Raw genomic sequence first — 23,495 nt, forward strand, 5'->3', positions numbered from 1 at the left:
ACAGAATTACCCAAGCCACCTCCACCATCAAGCTGGACTGGATCCATCACTCTGTGCTATGGACGGAAGTTGTTCCCCACAAAGTTCTTGCGTTGAAGCCTAAATCCCCTGCTGACAGTATTTGGAGGGGGGTCCTTCAGGAGGTCATTAGGTCTTGAGGATGGGCCCAGTGTTGGGATGAACACCAACAAGGAGAGGAAGCGACCCAAGCTTGGTCTCTCTGCCACATGAGAACGCAGCAGCAAGAGCCATCTGCAAACTGAAAGAGGATTTTCGCCGGAACCCAACCATGCCAGCACACTGATCTCAAACAGCCACACTCCAGAGCTGTGAGAAATAAATTCCTGTTGCTTAAATCCCCCACCCCCAACGGTGGTATTTTTTGTTATTGTAGCCAGAATGTTCTAAAACGCCCAATCCTTTCTTACTCTGTATTCATCTGCTATTGCTCCTGTAACCAATTACTGCAAACTTAGCAGCTTAAAACAATACAAAAACGCATATTCGCTCTTGGGATTCTGGGTGGGCTCAGCTGTTTCTGGTGGGGTCTCGTAGGCAAAAATCAAGATGCTGGCCTGCCCGGGCTCTCTCGCATCGGGAGGCCCTGGGGGAAATCTGCTTCCAAGCTCCTTGAGGTTGTTGGCAGAATTCACAGCCTTGCAGCTAGAGGACCAAAGTCGGTTTCTGGAAACGTGTCTGAACTCCCGAAGGCCGCCTGCATTCCTCCTGATTCTCCCTCTATCTTCAACCCGGCAATGACCCATGGAATTCTGCTCGCACTTGGAGCACCCTCTGACTTCTTCCGCCCTTTCTCTTTGGACTCCAATCAGAGAAAGAGTTCTGCTTTAAGGACTCATGACCACGTGGGTCCCCCTCTCCTTCCCCCACTTGATCCAGGATAGTCCCCCTATCTTCATGTCAGCTGGGTACTCATTAGAAATCTGTAAAATCTTTCCTGCCATATCATGTAACATGTTCACAGCTTCAGGAATTAGGGTGTGGACATCTTTGGGGGACTGCTCTGTCTACCAGCCCTCCCCATGTTTCCTCTCCTGTCAAGCAGATGCAGAATCTGCTGTGCTTAGAGCAAGTCCTCAACACACAGGAAAATCTCTGGGTGCTGCACCAGCCTTGCAACCGACCTATACCACCTTGATTCCTTAATCGGACCCATTGTCCTGCCAGGGACTCAGGTCTCCTCTGCTCATGAGCAACCATTTGAGAAACTGGCCCTCCCCCCTCCCCAGGAGCTCGCCCACAGGCTGGTGTTGTGCTACAGTTGTGCAGTATTTCAAGAACTGCCTGACACCTCCAAATATCTTTTATCCAACATGCTCTGCCCCAGGATCCAGTACCAGTACCGATAATTGCCAGAATCCGCCTGCATTCTCTTCCCACCACGGCCACCAAAAAGATTCTCCTCACTATAGCTGGCGGCAAGAGAGCAGGAACAATAACAGGTTGCAAAGTCATGGATTGCGTGTATAAACCATAAATCAGGACCAGTTCACTTTTCTGTTGGAAAGCCAGTCAATATTTTTAATGAAACTACATTTTGTAATCTCTAGAGGTAGGTGATGGATTCCTCCTAAATCTTGCTCGTTTTGAAAAATTTCTCCCCTAAAAGAAATACATCCCAGCTGTCTTTTCTCTAAACCCAGGTAATACAAACACACCAAGAATTGATATAAAAAAGATTTGATATTTCCTAACTTCCTTATTTCTACTCTGCTTTCAACTCCTACTCAGTGTATTTCCCTAAGGGAGTCTAACTTCTTACCTGGTTCGCAGAGAAAATCCTGACACAAAGAACAGCCCCAAAATCTGTACTAAGGGAAAGAAAGGAAGGACAAAAGGTCTGCATGGAAATGTAAGAAAACGTCCTCCCGGACAGCAGCCAGTGGTAACTGGCTAGATAACTGACCTACCTCTCCTACTCAGTCTTCCATCCTCCTAAGTCTTAAGTGTTTCCATATACACAGTCCATCCTGTGACCTTGAACACACGCCCTGTGATAGAAGTTGTAAGTATTTATTCCGTGGTCCTTGTATTGGTGTTAATTTCATGTAAGTATCCATCACTCACAGTCCAGAAACTCAGGTGCAAGAACCCTCCCATCTCTTTATTTACATAAATCAATCTGATATCTGATTCAATTCCAATAAAGCAAGTCTGGTAGAAAATGTAACCTCGATCACTTTCAGAGTTTCTTGATGGTTCCTTGGAGAGTCCTCAACGTTATGGAGGTGTGTCACAGTTCTGTGATTGGTCCTCTGGACAAGGGTGATCAGGTTCTCACTTCTCTTGGCATGGCCCAGCATGTGGGAGCCCAACTGCCTAAACAAGCTAAGGGTTGCCCCTCCCATTTCTCCCATGAGCCCAAGTACTTCTGGGAAGCCATAACCAAGACACCTTCCTCCAAGACCCTCAGATTTCCCTTATTTTTAATCTAAATTCTTTCTAATCGTGGCAGAGAGAGGCTCAGATGGAGAAGGGAAAGCTCCATCATACCTTTCGTTCCTCTTCTCCACAGCATCAGATCTCCAAGCGGAACAGTCTTAGTGGGGGTTCCTTACCAGGGACCCACAGTCTTATTTCTTCAAAGGTTTGGGTTTAGAAACAAATCGGTCAGCTCCAACCCTTCTGTGAACAAGGAACATCAGAGTCCACTCTCTGTTGGAATAAGGAGAATAATGGGAGAAAATTGGGCTGAAATACAAATATCTCAAAATGCTACTTACCCAATAATAATGAAATACACAGCCTTTCTCACTCAAAACAGTTGGTGCTCATGTTTTTTTTTTTCTTTAAATATTTTACTTATTTATTTGACAGACAGAGATCACAAGTAGGCAGAGAGGCAGGCAGAGAGAGAGGGAGAAGCAGGCTCCCTGCCAAGCAAAGAGCCTGAATGCAGGGCTTGATCCCAGGACCCTGGGATCATGACCTGAGCTGAAGGCAGAGGCGTTAACCCACTGAGCCACCCAGGCACCCTGATGTTCATGTTTGAAAGAGAATGCCTAAAAGTCTAGAGGAGCCCCTGCCAGGTTCAGTGATTCAAGTTTTTCTTCGAGTCCTAAGCTAGGAGGGGAGATCTAAGCCATAGCCGCCAAAACTGCTCTTTCCCCTTGAAGGTCAAACAGCATCTCTCCTTTTGTCAAAAGCACTATGTACAAAAATTTAAAAGAGAAATTATTTAGGAAAGCAACATCTGTGGGTGTTTTTCAGCTAGTAGCTGCAAGTTTGCATTCCCAACCTTCCCTGACAGAACCGATTCCTCTTTCTTTTATTCCCACGCAGTGTGAAATTTGTAGGTATTTTTAGCGCTTACTTTATTCTGCCTTCTCTATGTGGCAATACATGAAGACCACCCAAGTAAGAACAGGAAAAAGCTAGGTTTTTTTTTTTTTAAAGAACTTATTTTATTTATTTGAGAGAGAGAGAGAGCACATGAGCAAGGACAAAAGGAATGGAAACAGACTGCCCTTCTAAGCAGGGAGCCCAACAGGTTGCTGGATCCCAAGACCCTGAGATATGACCTGAGCTGAAGGCAGATGTTTAACCAACTGAGCCACCAGAGCACCCTAGGAAAAGGCCACTTACTTAGAGCTGGCTGTGACAAGGGAGTCAGCCACCACCACTCGCATTCACAGAGATGGCAAGAAGGCAGCAGATTGGAAGCATTTTATAATGGAAGAAGGGAAGGCTCTAGGGGTGCCCTGATTGGAAGCTGGAGGCCTAGGGAAGCTGGAGTTAGGTCAGCACGAGCAGGGAATCCTGAGCAATTGGTTTAGGGAGCCTGTTTGGCTTATTCTGATTGCTACTAAGGTGGAAGCAGAGACAAAAAAAAAATTAAGGAACTGTCAGATATTAATTAAATCCTGGCCACTTGGGGCCAATCATTACAGGGTTATTCTTTGGCTTCCTGGACTGTTTGCCAAAAATAGTGGTCTGACCACCTATAGGCCTAACTTACAGACAGTAGTCTGCCTTTCTGAGCTGGTTATTGTAGATAGAGGGCTGGTTTCCTGAGCGGGTTGCCGCAGATCTGAGGTCAGAATTTTATTTTTACAGATTAATATTTTACCAGAGGTCTGGCCATTGCCATTTTCTATCCAGTCTCCCATCTATCAGAGTTGGCTCTTTATGTTCATGATTTTAAGCTCTTGGAGAGCAGAGATCAAATCTTTGTGTTTGTGTTTCCAAGGGCCAGAGTCTAAGACAATTACTTTGAAAATTAAATTGAATCAATTTCACATATATGTCTTTGGAAGTAAATTAACTATATTTCATTTTCCCTATTACTGTCATGGGGTTTAATCTTCTTTCCCTTTCTCACAAAATTCTAAATGTGCAGTACTGTGCCAGCCTCCATTTGAAGCAAGACATTTGAAGCAAGCTCCCTCTGCTAACCACTCTCCAGACTCTACTTGTGGCCGATTTGACCTCAATTACACAACTGCCCTCTCCCCAGCTTTGTATATCTCCCCTTGCCTAGATTCTGTGGAAATTAAGGTGACAGGTCATCAATGAAATGCAGAATACCATTTGACTGGGTTCATGAATCAGTGCCTTATTGTTATGAAACAGAACTGCACCTGTCTTTCCCAGGTTGGCTCAAACACAAGATGCATTTGTATTGAACCAAGGTTTCCTTGTATAGTTTCCTTCCAGAGCATGTTTTCATCGAACTATACATTTTCACAGCTTTGTTTTGATGGCCTGTGTGGGACTAACATAACCCACTCTAAGTAAAACAAGATAGGTAGTTTCAGGGATCTAAGAGATGGTTTCGTGATTTTAAAAAATGGTCCTTTTTTTCTTTTTTCCACGTAGATATTCATGCCCCAAACCTGGATGTCATCCTAACCTCTCGCCCCTCTGCCATTGCCCACATCCAGGCATCGTAATGCCACGTTACCTAAATATTTCAAACACCTCTCTCCTCTTTCTTCCCATTGCCACCACTTTGGTGCAGTGGGCACCCCTCACTCCCATCCTGGACAGCTACGAGGCCATCTTGCCTGGTGTCCTGGCTCCAGTCAACCCCCCACACTGGCCAAGAGGACTTTTCCATGCTGAACATCTAGACCCATCACTACTCTACTTATATCCTCTCGGGGTTCCTCACTACCTGGCAAATAAGCCATAATTGTGACCATGGTTTCGGTGGTCTAACAGCCTTCTAACCACTTCTCAGTCTCCACTCTGCCCCTCTAGAAGCACCAAGCTTCACCACATAGGACTAGGGGCCAGGACCCAACAGGACGCAGATTCTCTTGCTCACTCACTTTTGCACATAACTTCATTCTACTTCATGATTCAGATTAGCGGCTAGACCTTTCTTCCCCAAGACTGAGTTCTATTCGGTTTTTGTTTCTAGTACTTTAGCAAAGTACCTGAAGGCAAAACAGGGAGTCACCACCTACTTCTTTGATAACATAAACAGATGCACAATTCACATCACACTCATGTCATCTCTTAAACCAGGAACTCATTGCACAACTTCCCTCTAGGTCTCCTAACATCCTGCTTCCCACCCAGTCACACCTCGGAAAGTGCAGCTGTCAGGGGTTTCCCTCCAAGCAATGGTGTGGGGATCTTTGTTTGGTAACTGGTTCTCCCACAGGGCAAAGCCCTGATTTGGTGCATTCGCCAATTTCTGCAGTGTAAACTCTCCCACACGGGACCAGCTACATAATTTATGGGGCCCATTGCACAACATGTAGGGTTGATTGTTAAAAATTATTCAGAATGTGGGTGCCTGGGTGGCTGAGTGGGTTAAAGCCTCTGCCTTTGGCTCAGGTCATTATCTCAGGGTCCTGGGATCAAGACCCGCATCGGGCTCTCTGCTCAGCAGGGAGTCTGCTTCCTCCTCTCTCTCTCTCTCTCTCTCTCTCTCTCTCTCTCTTTGCCTGCCTCTCTGCCTATTTGTGATCTCTGTCTGTCAAATAAATAAATTAAATATTTTTTTTAAATATTCAGAATGTCAAGATAGCCATAAGAAAGTATTAAACCAAATATGAGTTCTTGTGCAAAGACAAAGACTTCACACACCTAAGGAGCATTTGCTTTGGCCAGTGAACTCCAAGTTGGGAATTTTCTCCATTAGCTAGTGCACAGGCAAGCCACTTGCAGGATACCCCTGCCTCCAGTCAGTACCCAGAGTACTCAGCATCACACAGAAGGCCTTCCCTTTTCGCCTTGAGAGCCCCATCTTCCAGTCCCTGTCTTAACCTTCCCCTACAGTGAGAATGACCCATTTGCATTCCTCCAAATACACCACGTTTTTCATGCTATGCTCTTTTGTTCATGCTATTTCTTCTGACTGCGATTCCTTCTTCCCGCTTCTCCTTCCCAAAGTCTTCATCTAAATGGCTCTGGTTCACCCTTCAATGCTCTGAGCACTCAGACAGGAACTTTCTCCTGTGAACACTTCGTCTGAAATCCCATTGGCCCAGAGATTCTTCTCGAATTGAAGGGAGGGTAAAGAATGGAGAACAAGAGGTCAGCCTGTTACACATTTCTCTCCTTGCAAAAGGAACAGTAAGAATCAGAATCCCTTTGTTTCTATTTCAAAGACTGAGTATATTTTGATGTAAAACGTGTTGAACCAAAAGTAACTTTAAAGAGGTCCTTTTCTCCCCTATTAATAGCTTTCCCAGGTGAGAGAATTCAGACTGCCTAATTGCTGTCCCTGTAGCTTTGGTCTGAACACAAATAACTAGGTCTCTCCTCTCTGACTCTCTTCTCTCTCTGTCTCTCATTGAGAGAAAATACACATACATAAAATCCACCCCTGTGAACTGTACAATTCAGTCACATGAGGATATACACGATGTTGTGCGGTAACACCTTTATCTAGTTCCAAGACATTTGCATTACGTGAAAGGAAACTCCATGCCTATCCCCTTTCCTGCTCCCCGTCGTCCCAGGCAACCACAGATCTGTGTCCTGTCTCTGGATTTATCCCTTCTGGATATTTCTGATAAATGGAACCATGCAATTCATGCTCCTTCATGTCTGGCTTCTTTCACTTGGCAAAACGTTTTCAAGATTCATCCACTCATCTATGTAGCGTGTGTCGGAAATTCATTATTTTTTACAGTTGTATAATATTCTCTTGCATGGATAGAACATATTGTGCCCATTCATTCATCAGGTGATGGACATCTGAGTTGTGCCCACCCCGTGGCTATTGTGAATGACGCGGCAACACGTTTCTATGCAGACACCTTTTCATTTCTCTTGTCTCTGTAGTGTCTACTTAGGAGTGGAACTGCTGAATCAAAATTCTATATTTAACTTTTTGAGGAGTCCTCTCGCTTTCTAAAGTGCCAGCTACGAGGAGCTTTCAACCCATTTAAAACATGCAGGTGGGGATGGAGACCTGGCATGGGCTTTCTGTGATCCCCCGCAGCGTCCCCTCCTCTCTGCTGCATGCTAAGACCTCCATGTACCACACCACACTGCGCTGAAGTGATCCATTCCCGATTTCAGTACTCCTGACCAGCCTGCAAGTCTTCGTACAGCAGGAGTCGGTGTTGGGTTTTGTTGGGTTAATGTGTGCCTCGCACACTGTAGGCGTTCAAAAATGTTGCTGAGTCTAAATCAACTCATGAACGATTAAATTAATTCAGGCAGCATCGTTCAGTGTTTCGGTCCTTGTTTGCTAATACAACATTTCTCCTCCGGATCCCCCACAGAGAGCCGCTGAGAGGGCACAGCACCGACCTTCAACATGAGGGACATGTAAATTTGGAAAGCAATAAACCCCAGATACAGCAGTAACAAGGGCGACATCCCTGCTCCGGGACGGTGCATTGAACTCATGTTTAAATTAAAAGTGAAGCGCCTTTACGTATTCCTCAGTTCTCAGTCCGTGGGCTCATTTTCTTATGCAAAATACAATCTTCAATAACATTGACAGGACAGCTCCGTGTTGTGTCTGCGAGAAAAATGATGTCAGTGATACACTGGTTATGTTTGTGTCGTTCGGAACGTTTGGCCTGCGAGTCCGCCCACTCTGCTTCTGCAGCATAAGGAGTAGGTCGGGGCATCACGAAGCAGGACCAGTTCATTTTTTAAGTGCGCAGTAAACTCAGCCGGACGGTGAAACGGAACAGTTTCGCAGCCCGGTTCTCCCAGCCAGCTGCTTGGCGGCGTGACGTGTTATCTAAATGCAACGCACGCCGTTCAGCAAGCTGTGCAGGAGGACGACAGGAGCTCTGAGAAACTCCCCGTCACCGCAACGAGGAGGCCTCCCTCTCCCCGCTGTAAGCGCTGCCGGGATGTGGAAACGCTGAGGCCGAGAAGGATCCAGCAGCAATGAAGCCACCGCGGTCGAAGTTATGCAAGATGACCAGTAGGCAAGGATGATCTGCTCCTGAGGGATGAACCGTGAGGCATGTAAGGAGAAGAAATACTCATTCTGGGCTAAAACGGATGGTTGCAGGGCGGCGGGCCCTCTGCGGAGATCAAGTTCACGGTTGCCTTGTAAACCCTCCCTTCTTTCTGTGTCTGTGCTCCCCTCACCCCATTGCGGAGACTCAGGACCAGGCATCAGCTTGGGACCTTCTCTTCTCGTCCTCAGTGTCAGCTTCCTCACCGCGCCCACACAGCCCCCAGAGTCCCCCTCACGCGTGTGTCCCAGGCTCCCCTGCCCACAGCCACATCCTACAAACATGGTAAGCCCGCGGTAACTGGGTTATTGAAATAGCCTTCCAGGGCCCAGATTCCCTGCATTCTGACTTACTGATTAATCCCCCTCACAAAGAGGCTAATTCATATTGAGAAAGTGCTAAGGACAGCCCACCCCCTCCAGAATAAGGCACGGATGGCTGGCTGGGCGTCCCAAACCTCCGCAACTTGGCCGCGACTTACCTTTCCTCACGGCAGTTGAAGTGAGCTCTTTCCGATCCCTGCACACCTTCTCACTCTCTTCAGTGGGGGTTCCCCAGAGTCCCCGACACGAGGATTCGAGTACAGCTGACTTCCGGAGGAAGCTAGGCACAGGAGGGGAAGATGCCTCCCTCCAAAAGATGGGGCGTAATTTCCCACGGAGGGGAGCTATGGGAGCGGAAGCCTGATGGAGCAGAGGAAGTCTGCAGCTTTCTAGTAAGCCCCAGGAGCCAAGTTTACTGACCTTTCTACTCCTGCACCAGCAAGTCCTTGACTAAGAACTGGGTGGGCCGGGGCAGGGAAGGTGAGGTATAAACTCTAGACGTTTCTGGATCTCTGTGCAAGGAGGCAAAAGTGGTCCAGGTGGCCCGGGGAAGCCCTCAAAGGGTCAAGGGTGCAGACTTTTTGACCCAGGGGCCCAGGCGGGTGGGGTTGGAAGATGAAGGGAGGTAAAGGGACCTGGCAGATTCGGATGGAGTAGTAACAGCATCTTCCACACCTGCGGGGGCCTACTCCTGTACTAGGAGGGAGCTTTTCATGCCCACTTCCCCAAAGCCTGGCCAGTTTCACGGCCTAGCTCCAGAATGTCAACATATCTTCCCTAAACAACACACACACTCACACTCACACACACACTCCCACTTACACACACTAAACGTCTATGAACAGATGAATGAATTTTTTTAAAAAGTGATATAGCCATACAGTGGAATATTATTCAACCTTAAAAAGGAACAAAATTGGGTGCCTGGGTGGCTTAGTTGGTTAAGTGTCTGCTTTTGGCTCAGGTCATGATCCCGAAGTCCTGGGATCGAGTCCTGCGTCAGGTTCCCTGCTCAGCAGGGAGTCTGCTTCTCGCTCTGCATGCTGCTCTCTCTCTCTCTCTCTCTCTCTCTGTCTCTCTCTCTTTCTGACAAATAAATAAATAAATAAAATCTTCTTTAAAAAGGGGGAGGACAAAATTCCAGTACATGTTTCCACATGAAACTTCAGAATGTCATGCTAAGGTACTAAAAGTCAGACACAGAAGGGAAAACATACAATTCCGCTTGTATGAGGTAGATGGAACAGGAAATCCGTAGAAGCAGAAGGTAAAATCACAGTTGCCAGGGGCTGAGGCGGAGGACAGGTTGTTGTTTAGTGGGTAGAGTTTCAGACAGGGATGATGAAAAGGTTCTGAAGATCACAATAATTTTTTTTTTAAGTGCAACAGGAACTTTTAAAAAATGCTCCCAATGAATATAGGTGAGGGCTCTAAGAATTTTACCACATCCAAATATGACCTCTCAAAAAAATCCAAGTTTCAACCCATTCTTCGTTCTGAAGGTGGATGCTCTCACATACCAGAACCCCGTCAGGAGTCCCTCAGGCTCCTCCAACAGTGCCCCCCTGGTAAGAGTTCAATGAATATGTGTGGAATGACTTTTCTGAATTCGAAGGAAGGCCCAGAACCCAGTCTGGGATCGGGATAGAGAGCTTGATTGCTATATGTAATTCAGTCACATAAATTTTTTAGTCTTGCCCGGGGAGTTGGAGGAAAAAATTTGGAGTGGATGTTAGAACAGAGGAGAAGCTTGGGAAGTAATTTAAAGGAGAGAGACAGAGTGAGAGAGGCGGCCAAGCAACATGGAGGAAAGCCAACCTTCATGAAAAAGTTGGCAAGTGAGCTATTCTCTGTGCTGAGTTTAGGCAAAGAACTTCAAGATGGAGATAATTAACACTGGGATATGGAACCAGGGATGAGCGCGGGACCGGAAACTCCAAGGTTCTCCTTGAAGCCTGTAGGTAGAGCGCTTCATACTCCATTATACATGAAAAGTGTGCATACACGTACGTATGTACACACACATAAATACATACGTGCCTTTGTTTTTAGATGTTTGTGTGCACAAAAATACACACACCAGGATATACCTATTCAAACATGGGTACATACATTGATAATGCTGTATGTGTAGATAAATGTATAAAATCTCACTGGTTTTAGAAAGGATGTCTAGAACAATTATGCTCTGATTTTACTATGAAGAACCACATGATAACATAAAATTCTCATGCTGAACACACACTTGCGGCACTGTCACATTAGCTACAATAATTTATAATCACAGCTCTTTGTTAAATGCTTCAGTAATGGTCCATCCATATGGGTCACAACATCAGTACGATAGCACGGGCTATGCACAGTTTACCCACATCAACTTGTGCTTGCTCTCTCTCTCTCTCTCTCTCTCTCTGCGACCTCTAATCAAATAGCATGTCGGTATATTAAAAAAAAAATTAGCGAACAATTGTTGGTTTTGTAAAGTCAGTTATCACCAACTGACAGTGACACAGGCACCGCAGAGTTCAGTGTTCCTTAGAATGACTTGGGCAGTCTTCCTAGGTACCACCCCTCAGCCATTCATATTTACAATACTCTGGACGGTGAGGGTAAAGACAGGAAGAAGCAAATAGAGCCACGTTAAGGATCGTATACTGCTTCCAGAACCAACCGGTCTTGGCAAGCTCAGCTATTATGGACTGAATTATGTCTCTCCCAAACTCATCAATTGAAGCTCTGCCCCCCCCCCCCGCCGTACCTCAGAATGTGACTATCTTTCATTCTTTAAATAGGGTCTTGAAAGAGGAGATAAAGCTAAAATGAAGCCCTCAGGGTGGGCTTTCATCCAATCATGCTGGTGTCCTTATAAGACAAAGAAATCTGGACACAAAAGGAGACACCAGGGGTGCACACAGAGAAAAGATCGCAAGAGGAAGCAGCGAGAAGGTGGCCATCTGCAAGCCAGTGAGAGAGGTCTCAGAAGAAACCAAATTAACTGACACATCCGTCTCAGACTTTAAGCTTCCAGAATTGTGAGAAAATACATATCTGTTGTCCAGGCCACATGGTCTGTGGTATTTTGTTATGACAGCCCGAGCAAACTAATAAACCAGCCCTTCTTACCTGTCTCAGAGCTGGCTCACCGCCTGTAGGAGTTGGTTTGAAATGTGCCACCACAATATGGTTCTCTTCATTTTCCCACCTGGGATGCCAGAAATCAGGGCAGTGAAGGCCATTAATGTCCCTGTATGTGGGAAGAAGACACTGGAAAATTACTCATCAACAATTGAGTAATACACTTGTGTCCCTTAAGGTCTGACCACAAGCCCTCACTCTGGTGTGATTGAGTGAAGAGAGCGGGCTCCCGAGGTACCGACTTCTCGATACCAGAAGCTGGCTCAGCTTGATACGATGTGTTCCTCAGCATTTCCATGAACCAGTGTTTTGGTTGATCTGATTGAAATCACTCAAGTCTCAGGCACCAATGACATGCTGTCCAATTGCGAAACCCACTTGTCAGCAAAGGCAGGACCCACTAGAGAAAAGAGAAAATGGGTGAGAGGGAGTTGATGAGTTTATTAAAAGTTTTATTGCTGAAGTTAAGAGCTGTAATCCTCTCCTAATTATTTAGAAGTCTACTGCTGTACTTCATCACAATCTGACACCATTCTGGCAGGTATTATGAAAGTGGTTGAATAATACTTGCTTAATTAGATTAATTGCTGGCTATAATTATCTGGAGAACTTCTTCATCCTTATCACCTTGCTTTTTTCTCAGCTCTTTCCTCCCATGGTGTTTACCAGTGGGTGCTTTGTTCAAGATGGCAGGACACTGAGAGAGTGGGAGAGAGAACGGAATTGCTGAGACCTTTGTCTCTCGAAAGACATTCCCTCCTTTATTCACCTCTGGGCCTCTAGGATCCACCTCCAGGGGAGGGAGCATCGCCGCTGGGAGACGTAGGGTTTAGTTTACAGCTGGAAATGAAGAGGAGGTTGGTCTGCGTGGAGGTGCATAAGAATGGAGGGTACAGATGGAGAAAGGGGACAAGAGAGTTTGAATTGTGTCCTCTGCCAGAAAATAGGTCGGAGTTATTATACTCCCATACCTGTGAATATGATCTTTTTTGGACGTAAGGTCTCTGAAGAATTACTCAAGTTAAGAGGCCATATGAATCCAACATGACTGGTGTCCTCATAAGAAGAGGAACATTTGGACACAGACACAGGGGGAAGACAGCCATCTGAGGACAGAGGCGGAGACTGGATGGATGCTGCCACAAGCCAAGGAACACCTGGAGCCCCCGGAGGCTGGAGGAGGCAAGGAAGGGAGACATCCTCCCCTAGAGCCTTCAGAGGGAAAATGATCTTGCCAACACATTGACTTCAGACTTCTGGTCTCCATCACTATTGTTTGTGGTACTCTCTTACAGAAGCCCTAGGAAACTGGTACAAGGAGACAGTGTAAGGAGCTAAAGGAACCATCCTTAAAGCTCATACCTCTATTGTTCCTGAGACATTGGGAGTGCTCAATAAACATGTTTAAATTAGTAGACTAGAATGAGAGTCACTGCCATGTACATGAGATGCACAGAACGAGAATGTGTGAACCGATGTCATCTAATCTTTGATTTCTTCCTTATTGGTTAGCTCAGTACTTTCCAGAGAACAGGTGCTTAATGAATATGTTGATTAACTAATTCATTTCCATCATCATCTAACACTTGTTGATGGACTCTGGGTATGCAATTCTTGTTTTTTGGAAATGGAACAGTGATTGTTCTGAAAAAGCAACTGGGCATCCCATCATTTGCAGTTTTACCTCCTCTTGGTGTGCAGAGGAATGAGGGTGAGGAGGACGAGGGGGCTTGACAAGAGGAAGAAGAGAAGGAAAGAGAAGAGGACGGGATGAAAAAGGGAAGGAAGAGAAGTTGCTCAGCTTTGAATGTGTGGGAAGCAGTGAGTTTCACTAATCCCTAATTCATCTGCAGAGAAAATTTCACTCCCTCAATCCTCCTTTGGGAGAGAACTGACATTACATGAAAGAATTTAAGTGCCTGCCTCTGTAAGTTCTGGCTCACTGAAGCTCCTGGACAAGCAGGCTTAAAGGATCCAGGGTGGGGGAAAATAATTTCAATGAGACCAGAAGCAGAATGGAAGAGAAGTGATGGTGGGACTGGCAGGAAGACTAGCGATCGGGAGGAGCCTACCCAAAAGGGCAGTATTGGAGTGAGATGAGGGATAGAGCCCAGGGATGGGCAGCTGCCTCAGTGATGCCTCTCTGTTACACAGTCTATCCTAAATCTGGACTCACCTGTAGGCTTCTTTCACCCCACATGATGTGAGCTGGGTTTGAATGTCATCTGGGAGCTCGAATGACATCTGCTAAGCCAAATCTGTAGAGTTCATTAGGATATAGTTTCCATTTCCATAGTATCCGAGGCAGCTGGAGCTGCAAACATCTGGAGCCTCAACTAGACTGGAATTTCCAAGACAACTCACTCACAGGGCCGGCAGTGGGTGCAGGCAGTTGGCAGGCAGCTTGGGTGAGCATGCTGTACAGAGCTTCTCACAACATGGCAGCCAGGTTTGGGGGACAAGCTTTTGAAGAGAGAGGAAGCAGAGGCTGCCAGTCCTCAAAGTGACCCTGGTTAACTTCCACAGCATTCTTTTGGTTAAGTGGTCACCAGGATGGCCCAGATTCAAAGGGACGGGAAATAAACTCCATCTTCTAGAGGGGAGAATGACCAAGAACTGGCCGCCATCTTTAATGAAGTATAGACACCTAATAGAGCTTTTAAAAATGGGAGTATCTTCTGTGCCCATTGAAATTACTTGCTTTGCTTCAGTATAAACTTATCTCCAATCTCTGTGGAGAATGTGTATTGTTTATAAAAGCTCTGTGTAAGTGGATTTTGGGTGTTTTGGAAAATCTAAACAAATATTGACTTTTACCTTCCAGAAAGCTTCCTTATACCTTCCATCTCAGTGCCAAGAATTCAAAGTTCAGTTGCTCACCCCCTAAGCCCAGGCAGAGGAAAATCTGAGTTTCACAGATCAAGCTCAGCACCATCTCTCTGGGGCTGCCACCATGCCTGATAGGTGCCCAGTTGGTATCCAATGGCTTCTCAGTTTCCAACACAGTTGTGTTCAACACCTGGACCTTGAGGTAGGTAATATCACCTTTAGTTCAACCACATGCTCAGCCATTTTTTTTCCAGCATGACACTCTGCTAGAACAGATTTAGGAAGACCACAAATAGTTAAGCCTTGTGTTGAGCCTAGTTGACCAACCCAGATACATCCCCTCCCAAATAGATAGATTACGTAAGTAGGTAGGTACATAGGTAAGTAGGTGAATGGATAGATAAATGAGTTCCCATTTGAGTCCTAGGTAATTTTTCCCATCAACTGACTTTAGCTGGGTCAGAGCCATCTTGATTCATCAGAAAAAGCCTCAAGAACATGGACTTTCAGGAGTGAAAGGATAGCAGGTGAACCTCACTCCCTTTACTCCCAAATCTACCCATCTGCTAATTCAGTAACTGTCTCCAGCAGCCAGGGTTCTCCAGTACAAGGTCTAGCCAAAAAGTCTCCTGGTAAATGACCCGAGGAATGGATCCCTACTCAAATTACGTTTGTATGACTGAGGGCCCCTTGAGGTAACTCCTTTCTCTAGCCTCCCAAAAATCTACTCTAAAGACACTCGTTACAGAGGCTAACCCAGATAAGTGCTGGTTGCTCCTCTGTTACAAAATCCTAAATCCTTCCTAACCAGATATCCTATTAAAAAGCTTTCATTTAAACAAACAAACAACAAAAAAAAGAGGGCAGGGAAGCTGCTTATATACTTAAAACTTCCTCCTCTTTTCTTAATGTGTGTCAAGACCTACTTTCCTGAGTCACCCGTAATAATTCCAGGGGCATGTTAGATACCCAAACATCTCGTGACAATGACTTCTCCCCAAATGGTAACCAAGTGACCAGAGACCTGCACTGTTATTATTATTAAAGCCTTTTGTATGATTATATTCAAGCCCTATGTGGTCTAGACCTTACTCTTTTATTAGACATGTACTTAGTATCTTTCCTTTGTATCATATCAGTACACATAGAGCCAGCCTCAGCAGGATGTCTCTGGCTGAAACGCATGAGACATCAGTGGAGAGACGAGGAAAGTGACTGCTGCTGTTAAGAAAAAGTGTTTAAAACTTGGAAATAAGGACAAAAATAAAGGAAAGGGAAAAAAAAGTAGATGCCCTGTCCCTTTACTCTCTTACTAGATATATTAGGTTGAATACACAACACACACACACACACACACACACAGCGAATTCGTGTCCTTCCCAGAACCTCAGAATGTGACCTTATTTGGAAATAAGGATAGTGCAGATGTAATGAGTTAAGATGAGGTCATACCAGAGTAGGGTGTGCCCTAAATCCCATATGTCTGGTGTCCTTCGAAGAGAAGAAAGGGAAAAACAGACACACAGGGAAGAAATGCCCTATGATGGCAGAGGCAGAGATTGGAGTGTCGTGTCTACAGGCTAAGGAACCCCGAGGATTGCCAGCAACCAGAAGAAGAGAGAACCAGAAGAAGAGAGAATAGGACAGATCCTCCCTCACGGCCACCAGAAGGAACGAGCATGGGAGATACCCTGATCTCAGATGTCTGTCCTCTTGAACAGTGACAGGATACATTTCTGGTGTCTTGAGCACCCCAGTTTGTGTTCATTTGTTACAGCAGCTCTGGGAAGTTAATACACTGGGACAGTGTTTAACAGATTCATCCAAGTATTATTAAATTCTTAGGAGATTGTTGCTTTATTTGCTTTTTCAACTTCTTATTAGATAAATCGCCATCTCTATGTATTTATTGTGAACCTGTAAACCTTGTCTAGTAGAGAGTCAAATAACTTCCACCTAGTAAAAAGGATAATCCTAAAGATTATGATGTTATTGCCCTGTAGATATTAGTCATTTTAATCTTACACTTAGCAAACTTGTATCAGAATGTCTTTCCTGGTGAAGGTAATTCCTACCTGTAATTCTTACTGGACTGGTTTTACTGCTTCTCTAGTTCTCTCATTAGAAAGCTGAGTGACATCTTTAACATTTTTTTCATTCTATGCATGTATGCGAGAGTCACATTTTCAACTTTTTTTGAAAATTAGACCTTAACAGCACCAGAATCATCAACTCGAAATATCCTTTTGAGGTCATCTGATTCAGTGTCCCTTTAAATGCTGGGAAGAATTCCTTCCTCTGAACATTTGCCTTACGTCTGTTCAGCCTATGCTTGGAGATGTTACTTCACAGGGAACTCGTGGTTGTTGTTCAGGTAATCTGTTGTTCAGGTAATCTCGTGGTTGTTGTTCAGGTAATTCTGGATATTTATTCTTTGAAAGTGATTTCTCAAACTGAGATACATTCTCTTTCCAAATCTTACCCATTGGTTTTAAGAGCAAGACTTATTCAATCCAAAGAAAGGGGAGCCTAGGGGAAAGATTCTAGTATTTTGGAAGAGAAAAGCAAAAATTTGAAGAAACAGTAATCACTGTTTCTTCAGGAAGCAATCTTGTGAAATGATTTTAAAAAATGGGATCTGGGACCATATTGCCCAATGCAAATCCCAGCTCTGCTCCTGGCTTTCTGCATGACCTTGAACAAGCTACCTTAGAGTCGATCTCTAAGATCGACTCCCGCATCTGTAAAATGGGGGAAATTAGCACACTCCAAGGGTTATCAGATTCATAGAAAATCATCTGTGAACACATGTATCATATGTATGTGTCTGACACATACTAAGCTATCAGTAAAGATTAACCATTATTGTTGTTAATTATTCCATGACTGTAGTATTTACTTTAAATAGAGATTTAACATAAGACAGCTGGACAGAAGGAGACAGGGAGAAGGAAAAGAGAATAGGTTGCTGAGCAAAGGAATATTAAAGATGAGGCAAAGGAAGATTGAAAAGAAAAAAGGAGGGACACCCGGATGCCTCAGCTGGTTAAGCACCTGCCTTCAGCTCAGGTCATGATCCCAGGGTCCTGGGATGGAGCCCCGCATGGGGCTTCCCGCTCAGCAGGAGTCTGCTTCTCCCTCTCCCTCTGAACTTCCTCCCTGCTCATATTCTCTCTCTCAAATGAAGAAATTTTTAAAATCTTAGAGAAGAAGAAGGTGGAGAAGGAAGAGGAGGGGGAGAGGAAGAAGAAAGGCCAAAGAGAGAAAAATGCAAGTTTTGAGAAGGAGTTTGTATAATTCTTGATGTGCCCCCCAGGCCATGTAGGGGTGAAAGAGAGAACAGGTTAAATCCTGGCTCTTTCCTGGCCAGGCCACCTGGCCCTGAGTCCTGGATCTACCCTTACAGCTGTTACTTAGCTTCTCTGTGCCTCAGTATCCACGTCTATAAAATGGGACAATAATAGGTCTACTTTTTTTTTCTTTTCATTTTTTAAAAATTAAATTTATTTATTTTCAGCATAACAGTATTCATTATTTTTGCACCACACCCAGTGCTCCATGCAATCCGTGCCCTCTATAATACCCACCACCTGGTACCCTGACCTCCCACCCCCCCCCCCCCGCCCCAGCCACTTCAAACCCCTCAGATTGTTTTTCAGAGTCCATAGTCTCTCATGGTTCACCTCCCCTTCCAATTTCCCCCAACTCCCTTCTCCTAACTCCCCACGTCCTCCATGCTATTTGTTATGCTCCACAAATAAGTGAAACCATATGATAATTGAATAGGTCTACTTTTTGAGGTGCTGCCTGGACCAAATGAATTAATACATGTAACATGCCCAGGACGGTCCTGCACAGAGTAAATGCTCTGACATCAAACTGTTTTCTCCAGTTACTTTAGGGCTTAAAAATGGAGATTCAAATATAACTACATTGGCTAGATAAGCTTGTTTGCTTAAAGTATTATTACACGCCTAGTGTTGAAAATCCACATTAAAAATGAAAATGTATGGAAATACTATGTGAAATATAATGCTTTGAGATTAAGCAAATAAAACCATTTAGCATTTCTCTCCTAAGCATTCTTAGTGTTTATACCAAAAAATATCTACACTTGGCAAATATTGATTGGCCTACAAAAGTTCTTAACCAACTCTCAAAGAGTTTGGGAATTTTAAAAACAGATGATCATGGGCCTCTTGAAAAGAGAAAAATTTAGAAATAATGAAAGAGAGCAAGTAGTTAATTTAAGAACAGGACAGACAGCTAACTTGTTGAACTTGGGCAAACAGGTGAAAATATGTTTCCCCCGAATTAGACAACATATGAGTGGGAGATTTGTATTATTTAGCATCATTAAATATTCTTTAGCTTAAGAGGAAAAAGGTATCTATTCCAATCTATACCCTGCATTCGATTTTCTTCTGAGCTCCTCAGACCATGGTTCATATAATTTTTTTCTTCCTTTATCTTCAATATCTCCCTTTCTTCTGGTTCTTCTTAACATAAAAACCAATTAAAATCTTTCATGTATTAATAGTAAAATTCTCCCTTGACACTCTATCCCCTTCCAGATGCCATCTGGTAAACACATCCTAATAGCTACCTCTCCAACATCCATTGCTCCCAACAGAAACTCCAAATTGCCAACCCACCAAATGCCCCCCATACCCTGTGATTTAGTGAAAGAAGACTGCACTACAGTTAAGCTCTGATCAGACTATGCTGGTTCTCTTCCCATGATGGTAGATGACCTAAGGATGTCCATGTGGCCAAGATCTCAGGTTGGGAGTTTCTAGGAAAGATCTCCATCCTCCTAGGAGTCAGACATCAAAAGAGAAGGTTCCTTCCTGCTTGTAGATCTTTCCATTCCAAATAAGATTCCAGGAACTGAGAGAACCATTTTATACCATGAGGGGAACTGAAATGACTACCCAGCAAGGATGGTAGAGCAAGGAGATGGAAAGAACCTGGCTCCTTGATGTGTGAGCCAACCCTGGAACAAACAACCTCTGTCTACCTTGACGGTGGCAAGAGTGTAAGTGTACAGGGACTCTGGTTCCCTGCTTGCTTGCCACCCACCCCACTTAGAAGTGCCACCAAGGAACCCAGATACACTCAATAGTAGTGCCAGCCCTCAAGGTGTCCCCGTCAGAAGCAAAAGTGTGGCACTGAGCAGAGGCTCCACACCACCTGTCTTCAAACAATTATGTAGTTTCCCTCCAAAAAGCTCAAATGGTTCATCTCCTTTGAACAACTTTTTTTTCCAAAAAGATTTTATTTATTTGAGACAGAGAGAGAGAGTAGGAGAGAGAGAGAGAATACAAGTGGTGGGGGAGGGGAGAGGAAGAGGGAGAAGCTGACGGACTCCCGGCTGAGCAGGGAGTCTGACTTGAACCTTGATCCCAGGACCCCAAGATCATCACCTGAGCTGCAGGCAGATGCTTAACCAACTGAGCCACCCAGGCACCCCTCCCTCCAACTTTTGACACCTGCTACTAAGAAGAGACAAAGAGAAAAGATATGGGGCGGGGGGAAATGGGAAGACAATGCTTACCATCTTCTCATTTTTAGTTCTTTCCAGCCCCAGATACCATCCTTGTTAGGGGTTTCCAGGGTTCTTTAAACCCCCAGCTACATCCCTCAGTTGTGCACCCAGTCTTGGCTCCACTAAGAAACGCTCTGGCTAAATTTACAATGATATGGATGGAACTAGAAGGTATTATGCTTAGTGAAGTCAGTCAGAGAAAGACAAGTACCAAATGATTTCACTCATATGTGGAATTTAAGAAACAAAACAGATGAACATCGGGGAAGGGAAGGAAAAATAAAATAAGATGAAAATTGAGAGGGAGGCAAACCATAAGAGACGCTGAACTCTAGGAACCAAACCGAGGGTCGCTGGGGGAGGGGCTGTGGGGAGAAAGGTAACTGGTGATGGGCATTAAGAAAGGCATGTGATATAATCAGCACTGGGTGTTATATACAACTGATGAATCACTGAATTTTTCCTCTGAAACTAATAGAAAGAAAGCAAGCAAGCAAGAAAGAAAGGCAGGCAGGCACTGGCTTTTAAAAAAGAAAATTAAAAAAGCAATGCACTGGCTATTTGACTCGGGACCTCTGTGCTCCTTTTTCCTCATAGGAAATCCTCATAGGATTAGGATAATGATAATCACTCGTTAGAGCTTTTGTGAGAATTTTTAAAAATAACTGTTTAGCACAGTGCCTGGCACACACTAAGCACTCAACCAACCTGTTTTCTGCGTGTGATGGTGACCCTGACCAAAGGATGGGGGTCAGTGTATGAACACGCAGCAGTGAGGTATTCTCTGCATCTTGTACTTTTTAAAAAAAAAGATTTATTTTAGAGAGAGTGAGAGAGACTGTGAGTGATGGGAGGGTCAGAGGAAGTGGGAGAGAGAGAATCCTCGAGCAGACTCCCCAGTGGGTGTGGAGGCCAGTGAGGAGGAGTGTGATCCCAGGACCCTGAGATCCTTATCTGAGATGAAATCAAGAGTTGGCTGGTTGGCTGCTTGACTGACTCAACCGCCCAGACACCCCTGCACCTCATACTTCTTAATAAACTGTAAGACTGGGGCGCCTGGGTGGCTCAGTCAGTTAAACATCTGCCTTCGGCTCAGGTCATGATCCCAGGGCTCCAGGATCAAGCCCCATATCAGGCTCCTTGCTCAGCAGGGAACCTGTCTCTCCCTCCCCCTTCTGCTGCTCCCCCTATTTGTGCTCTCTTGTTGTGTCAGGTATATAAATAAAATCTTCAAAAAAATAATAAACCATAAGACTGTGAAAGGTGGAATCAGCACCATGTTCACCTTGATATTCACAGAGCCTGCCCTTCCTTGGCATGTAGTAAGATGATATTTTGATCACAGCTGGCTCAGCAATTTATGGAATAGAATTCCGCTGGATTAAGCCAGGAGATTCCAATTCTAGTTCCAGCATCACCAATATCAAGCATGACTTTCAGAAATCCTGTTTGTTTGTTTGTTTGTTTGTTTTTAAGATTTTTATTTATTTGGCAGAGAGAGACACAGCGAGAGAGGGAACACAAGCAGGAGGAGTAGGAGAGGGAGAAGCAGGCTTCCCGCTGAGCAAGGAGCCGAATGCAGGGCTCGATCCAAGGACCCTGGGCTCACGACCCGAGCCAAAGGCAGCTGCCTAACTGACTGAGGCACCCAGGCACCCCAGAAATGTACTTCTTTTTGGAGAGACATTGTTGACCACCTGCTCTGTGGGAGGCACAGCAGCTACAAGGGTATAGTTCTTAAAATGCCCATAGCCCTTACCTTCACAGAATTCACAGTCTAATGTTGGAGATAGACTTCATACAATGATCACATGTATAGTTAGTTACACTTCTGATAAGAACAATGAGAGCATGTACAAAAGGACCCAAGGGTATCTGGGGAGATAATTCAGGGAAGGCTCTTCTGAGAAATTGATACTTGAGCAGTGAACTGAAAGATGAATTAATGTTAGCCAAGGGTCACGAGGAGAGCAGGGGAAAGGGCTGCTGGGTATGTGAACAGCCCAAGATGGAAAGTAGCATAGCACACTCTAGGACTATAAAAGGCCAAGGTGGCTGAGTTCAAGAAACACAGGTGACAGGCGCATGATACCATTTAGGAGCAGTAGGCAAAGGGGCCTGGTCATGCAGCATCATGAAAGCTTGAATCTGTATCCAACCAAAACTTGTAACTCAACCATTATTTCAGGAAAGGATTATGTCTCAATCTGCTCTTTTCCCAATAAATTGATTGTCACTAAATCTGATCTGCAATCTGCTAAACTATTTTTACCCTCTATAAATAAACCCATTAAACCAAAATCTCCTAGCTTTAGCACTAAGCACAACACATTTTCAAGTTTAATCTGTATTAGTTAATTAAGAAAGTCTAGAGACAATCAACGAGACAACAAATTGAGCCCTGATTCATAGCATTGGCCAATTTCTATGGTGTAAATACCCTAGCAATGACCAATCTGCCAATGTGACATCACTGCATGTGGGTTACAGCTGTGTGTCAGCACAGCCGCATGACATTTTTATATGTGGCAGTGGAAATGGAAAGAAGTGGGCAGAATTGATCGACATCGAGCAAGTACAATCTTGGTGATTTGTTAGATGCCGAGGGTTAGGAAAATACTGGGCAGGTGGCAGCAGTATTACTATTACAGGGAGCCCTGAGGAGGCGAAAGCAGTGTAAGCATGTATTCTATTCCCTTCCATCCCAGGTGCCAATGACACAATCAGGCGGAAGCCGCAGAAAAGGGTTTGAAGCTTAAATAAATAAGGACTGGCGTTGTAAATCTGAGATATATTGATTGAAACGCTGGCAGTGGATTAAATCATAAAGGGGAAAATTGTAGCACGAAAGGGCTGAGACCTTAAAAATATGTCCTTTGGAAGTCATCGAGCAGCCGATGAGCACAGTAAGGCGACTGGGGTGTAACAGGAGAGTAGCACTTGACTACCACCAAAAGAAGTGTGTCTGAGGAAGAATTTTGCTGAGAGATCGGGTAAAATGAGAAAGGAGAGCACCCTTTGGATTTGGATTGGATTATGGGTGACCATAGGAAAGGCAATTTCAGCGCAATGTGGAAACCAAGAAGTGACTGGGAATTGAAGTACCAGAGAAGGGAGGGGGCCGTGGGAACCGGCGGCTCTTTTAACTTCAGTTATGGGGAGTAGGAGAGGGGATCCAGTGGCCGCTGGAAGGGTGGGGTGAGGGGCAGAGGAACTCTTGGGGCTGATTAAAGGCTGATGATTGGAATCCCGTCAAGA

Source organism: Mustela lutreola, chromosome 13 (assembly GCF_030435805.1).
Source record: "Mustela lutreola isolate mMusLut2 chromosome 13, mMusLut2.pri, whole genome shotgun sequence".
NCBI lineage: Eukaryota > Metazoa > Chordata > Mammalia > Carnivora > Mustelidae > Mustela > Mustela lutreola.